Source organism: Ahaetulla prasina, chromosome 8 (genome assembly GCF_028640845.1).
Source record: "Ahaetulla prasina isolate Xishuangbanna chromosome 8, ASM2864084v1, whole genome shotgun sequence".
Taxonomy (NCBI): Eukaryota; Metazoa; Chordata; class Lepidosauria; order Squamata; family Colubridae; genus Ahaetulla; species Ahaetulla prasina.
Window position 1 is genome coordinate 4,211,123 of NC_080546.1, and position 6,599 is coordinate 4,217,721.

The window sequence follows — 6,599 nt, forward strand, 5'->3', positions numbered from 1 at the left end:
TGTTGCTTTAATCATCATCCGATTTTTATCTCTCCCGCATTTTATCTTCCTCGTTAATTTATATTTTAATTATTTGATTGCTTTAATTCTAATTTAATGGGGGGAGGGGTTGCGAGTCACCCAGGGTCACGTATGCAAGATGGGCAGCTACAATATAAACCTTTTTTCCTTGATTTATTTTCCTTTTTTTCCCCCTTCCAGTTACAACTTTGGACATTTCTGACCGAGACACCAATAGTTTAATGCTATTTTCTAAGAGAAGTTAAAAGAAACACCTGGATATTCTCACACGCAGAAAAATATAAATGTAAATATCAAGTTGTGGGACCTTCATCCCTGGAAGCTTTCAAGAAGAGACTGGGCTGCCATCTGTCAGAACCGGTGCAGGGTCTCCTGCTTGGGCCGGGGATGGGGGGTTGGACTAGATGACCTCCACGGTCCCTTCCAACTCTGTTACTCTATACCGTACAGTTTAATCTGACGGGATGAACCAGGTTCTGTCAAGGTTTGCTCTCAGTCCGTTTCCCCCCTTTAAACAGAAGAAACAAACTTTGCAATTTTCTGGGGTTGAAAATCCCAATAAACTATTTAAGGCTTGAAAAATGATCATCACTCGGGATCTATTTCCAAGGGTGACCCAGAGGCCAGCTTGCAATTTCTTGCCAGGGAAAGTGGGGGCGGGGAAACCACCCACTGTTTTCTGCAGGATAGAAATTGTTTGATAAAATCGGAAACAAGGCGCATAAATCAACTGTCTCCTGCAGCAGAAAACTCTGGAAATCACCTGGCAAAAATCTGTCCCAAGAAAGGAAGCGCCAAACAGCCATATTCAGATGAGGGAGGGAAGGAGGGAGGGAGGAGAAAGAAAGAGAAGGAAGGAAGGAAGGAAAGGAAAAAGAAAAAGAAAGGAAAAAAGAAAGATGGAGAGAATTAGGAAGGAGAAAGAGACTGGGAGGGAGGGAGGGAAGGGAGGAAGAGAGGAAAGGAGAGAGAAAGAAAAAGAAAGGGAGGAAGGGGGAGATGGGGAGAGGGAGGAAAAGAAAAAAGAAAGATGGTGAGAGTTAGGAAGGAAGGGGAAAGAGACAGGAGGGTGGAAGAAAGGGAGGGAGGGAGGGAGGAAAAAGAAAGGAAGAAAAAGCAAGATGGAGAGACAGGAAGGAAGGAGAAAGAAAGGGAAGGAAGGAAGGGAAGGAAGGCGAAAGAGACAGGAGGGAGGAAAGAAAGGGAGGGAGGAAAAAGAAAGGAAGAAAAAGCAAGATGGAGAGAGGAAGGAAGGAAGGAGAAAGAGAGGAGGGAAGGAAGGAAGTGAAGGAAGAAAGGAAGGCAAAAGAGGGAGGAAAGAAAGGGAGGGAGGAAAAAGAAAGGAAGAAAAAGCAAGATGGAGAGAGGAAGGAAGGAAGGAGAAAGAGGAGGGAAGGAAGGAAGTGAAGGAAGAAAGGAAGGCAAAAGAGGGAGGAAAGAAAGGGAGGGAGGAAAAAGAAAGGAAGAAAAAGCAAGATGGAGAGAGGAAGGAAGGAAGGAGAAAGAGGAGGGAAGGAAGGAAGTGAAGGAAGAAAGGAAGGCAAAAGAGGGAGGAAAGAAAGGGAGGGAGGAAAAAGAAAGGAAGAAAAAGCAAGATGGATAGTGTTAGGAAAGAAGGAGAAAGAGGAGGGAAGGAAGGAAGTGAAGGAAGAAAGGAAGGCAAAAGAGGGAGGAAAGAAAGGGAGGGAGGAAAAAGAAAGGAAGAAAAAGCAAGATGGAGAGAGGAAGGAAGGAAGGAGAAAGAGGAGGGAAGGAAAGAAGGAAGGAAGGAGAAAGAGAGAACGGATTTCCCCCATTGACTTTGGGCTGCCTTCCAGTCTGGAGCTGATCCCATTTTTGGGGGGAGAACATTTCAAAATGACTGGTTTGGGAAGGTCTTCTTCTTCTTCCCTGGATGCACTTGCGCTTTCCTTCTTTCTCTCTTCTTTTCCCTGTTGTGGCGTCTTTTTTTGTTTCTGGTGTGCTGATCACTGTTTGCCATCATCCTGTCGATTCCTGTCAATCTCACCTTGGGCCTTTCAATTCTGGCTGACTGCAGCCCAGGGCTCTGCAAACTTGGCTCTTTTAAGACTTGTGGACTTCATGGGTTGATCATATGTTTTATAACTATCATAAAAGACTAGATATTTGGATTTATACTGGATTTTGACGAGGAAGGACTAAAGTTGAATAGATATTGTAATTTCCCTGTATTGAAATTTTATAATCTGTTGTATTGAATTTTAAATAGAATATTCTCGAAAGATCTTATGTAAGAAAGACTTGGGGGGGGGAAATTATATGGTTATAGAAGCTATAAGGGAGATATTCTCTGAATTGGATTGGATTTTTATGCTTTAGCTGGTTTTAAATACTTTAGGATTAATTTGTTCTATTGATCTATATATTTTATTACTGTTTATTGTTAATAAACTTTCTGGGAAGCTCCAGAAAGTCTCCAGGCGGTCAAGCCACACACAGCCCCGTTTCGGACCCAGACGTCCGCAAATCCACCCAGACGTCCGAAACGGGGTCAAAAAAGTCAAGATGGCGACTTCTGCAGGGCCCTTGAAGCTCTGCCCACGTTTACGTGGGTTGCACACACCTGGGGCAGGTTTGATGACAGAGTTGTGGGGGGGGGGAGACACCATCTTGACTCTTTTGACCTCTCCTCACGAATACCCCAGGAATCAGTTTTGGACAGGCCAACAAGACGTGAAGTTGGAGACGAAGATGGCCGGAAAACGGAAGCAGAAGCTTAGTTTGGAAGGAGTTTTTTTTTATTATTATTTTTTATTTATTTCTTTTTGTCACAACAGTATACACAAACAATTGTCATAGATAAAACAACATGTCTTGAAGAAAATATATGTAAAAAATATGCATCAACTATATTAATTTGATATAATGAAGGGAACAATAGGACAGGAACGGTAGGCACTATTGTGCTCTTATGCATGCCCCTTAGTTTTTGCTAGCAAATCTTTCTTTCCTGCACCTTCAGATGCTCCTTGATTTGAGGGAGAGGTTGCTTGAAAAAAAGAACTTCTTTTTTTTTTTACTTTTTTAACCCCTTTTTATTCGGCTATCCTTCGCGGAGTTATACAAAATTATTTTGTTTGATCCACAAGAATCAAATGCAAAACAGAAAAAACATACATCCGACATTAAAAATGGGGGGGGGGAGGATTTGTGTACAAAGAAGGAGGAAAAAAATGACCCAAATATCAAATAAATCTAACATTAAACATAAAGAAGCCACCTTGACTGAAAAAAAGCCTGAGAAAAAAACTTTCAAAAGAAGCTCCCCGGGGGCTTCTTTCTTTAAGCCGCCTACATCAGAGAAGGACATAAACATTTTTGCTCCGACTCATCATCTCTTTTAAGCCGCAAATTTGGTCTCAATTATTCAGGCCGGATCATTTCTTCAGCCTCGCCCAAATAATTCCTCTTTCTCTAGGAAAAATGAAAATAAAACCCAGGCCTTGTTCAGCTCAGCCCAGCAGCCCTTCTTCTGAATGCTGCCTTTCCCAAGGCAAAAGATTAGCCTTGTAGCTTAAACAACCTCCTCCTCGAAAGGCATTCTTCTCCCAGAGACAAAGCTTGGGGGGAAAAGAGAGAAAGGAAAGGCAGAGAAATAGAAGCTTTCCCTGTGCAAAAAACAACAGCAAGGTCTCAAGCAAAGCGATTCTCTTCGGCCGGGAACTGGGCTGAGCTAAGGGATAAAAAAACTGGCCGCCTTCTCACCGCCGAAATAAGAAATCACAGACCATTTGGTCATCCGGCTTTTGTGGCCGGACAGAAGGGAGGCTTGGAAACAGGCAGCGAAGGTGGGAAACGTTTTGGAGAATTTGAGGGAAGGAAAAACAGCCTCCTTGCTTAGTAAGGGAAATTCTGGTCCCAACTGACGTTGTAAGTCAGGGACCACCTGTAAATTCCTTGTGTGTCTGATCAGACCTGGCCAATAAATAATTCTATTCTATTCTATTCTGATTAGATTAGATTAGATTCGATTTGATTCAATTCTCTCTCCTCCCTTATCTTATCTTATCCTATCTTATCTTTAATTCTCTTCCCTCCATTAAATTCTAATTCTAATTCTATTCTATTCTATTGTATGCTATTCTATTCTATTTCATTAATTCTATTTTATTCTATTCTATTTCATTAATTCTATTCTACTTCATTTATTCTATTCTATTCTATTTCATTAATTTATTCTATTTCATTTATTCTATTCTATTTCATTAATTCTATTCTACTTCATCTATTCTATTCTATTCCTATTCTATTCTCTATGGAGAATTTGAGGGAAATAAAATCAGCCTCCTTCCTTAGTAACGGAAATTCTGGTCCCAACTGAGGTCATAAATCAAGGACCACCTGTAATGTATTTTAAACTTTAGGAGGGAATTTTGGGCGGGAACAAGCACGTTGCTGATTGGTTGAAGCCTCAGCCAAAATAGTATTTAAAGAGGGGTTTTGCCTGTTGTCTTTCGCTGGGTTCACTATAAACTAAAGAGCTGTTGTCACTCACTGGTCTCCTGCCTCTTTATTGCCCGAACTTAACACTACCTGTAAAATGTTCTGTGAGAGTTAGCTTTGTTTTATTGATAAGTGCTTAACTGAAGTTTACCTGTTGCTTTTAAGAAAGGAGGGCCGGAAAGAAGTGTGTGTTTGTTTGTGTGTGTCTTTGCTGGGTAGTACATTTGCACAGATTTTTCTCTGGAAAAAAATCCCTGAAGCACAAGAATTCCATCCAAGTTGCAAATTGGATTGGTTTTATTTTTCTCTTCCACTTCTCTTCTCTCTGTATACCAATGACTGCATCTCCAATGATCCATCTGTTAAGCTACTGAAGTTCGCAGATGACACAACAGTGATCGGTCTCATTCGAGACAATGACGAATCCGCATATAGACGAGAGGTCGAACGCCTAGCCTTGTGGTGCAATCAAAACAATTTGGAACTGAACACACTCAAAACCATAGAAATGGTGGTAGACTTTAGGAGAAACCCTTCCATACTTCCACCTCTCACAATACTAGACAACACAGTATCAACAGTAGAAACCTTCAAATTTCTGGGTTCTATCATATCGCAAGATCTCAAATGGACAGCTAACATCAAAAACATCATTAAAAAAGGACAACAAAGAATGTTCTTTCTGCGCCAACTCAGTAAGCTCAAACTGCCCAAGGAGCTGCTGATCCAATTCTACAGAGGAATTATTGAGTCTGTCATTTGCACCTCTATAACTGTCTGGTTCGGTTCTGCAACCCAACAAGAAAAACACAGACTTCAGAGGATAATTAGAACTGCAGAAAAAATAATTGCTACCAACCTGCCTTCCATTGAGGACCTGTATACTGCACGAATCAAGAAGAGGGCCGTGAAAATATTTACAGACCCCTCGCATCCTGGATTTAACTGTTTCAACTACTACCCTCAAAACGACGCTATAGAGCACTGCACACCAGAACAACTAGACACAAGAACAGTTTTTTCCCGAAGGCCATCACTCTGCTAAACAAATAATTCCCTCAACACTGTCAGACTATTTACTGAATCTGCACTACTATTAATCGTTTCATAGTTCCCATCACCCATCTCTTTCCACTTATGACTGTATGACTGTAACTTTGTTGCTGGCAATCCTTATGATTTATATCAATTGTGTTGTAAATGTTGTACCTTGATGAAGGTATCTTTTCTTTTATGTACACTGAGAGCATATGCACCAAGACAAATTCCTTGTGTGTCCAATCACACTTGGCCAATAAAAATTCTATTCTATTCTATTCTATTCTATTCTATTCTATTCTATTCTATTCTATTCTATTCTATTCTATTCTATTTAGCCCCGCACCCTTTGTGCAGCCAGGGCTTCTGCAAAAGGTGCAGTTTGTTCTCTCAACACAAGGAGGCAGTAGAAGCACAAGAAACTCACCACTGCCTAAAACAGGGGTCTCCAACCTTGGCCACTTTAAGACTTGTGGACTTCAACTCCCAGAATCCCTCAGCCAGCTTTGCTGGCTGAGGAATTCTGGGAGTTGAAATCCACAAGTTGGGAAAGTCCTGACTCCTGGCCAAAAGGTACCAGGGATGAGAGCAAGCCCGAGAGAAAGTCTCGGCTCTGGGTGCAAGAGACAGGGAACAGCGATTCTGAGAAGGATTGTATGTATGTAGTCCTCGAGTTCCGGCTGATTGTTTAGCAACCCTATTGAAGTTACGCACAACCCAAACAAGGGGACTTGGATTCGAACCTTTGATGGTTAAGCCTGCCCATGGTCACAGGGTCAAACGTGGGGCACTTGTCAATACAACCTCCTGTATGGCTTTTTGCAGCATCCTACGGTCAGACGATCATCTTTTACTTCTGGCGTTCAGCGAAACTGTGACTGTAACGAATCTCTGGTTTGTTTAACGACCGCCACAAAAAAAGGTGTCAGCATAAAAATCAGATTGGTCGTGGGACTGACTCGTTTTACGGTTGCTGCCACCTACAGAATATCAGAGTTGCAAGGCACCTCAGAGGTCTTCTAATCCAACCCCCCCTACTCAAGCAGGAGCGCCTATACCATTTCAGACAAATGGTT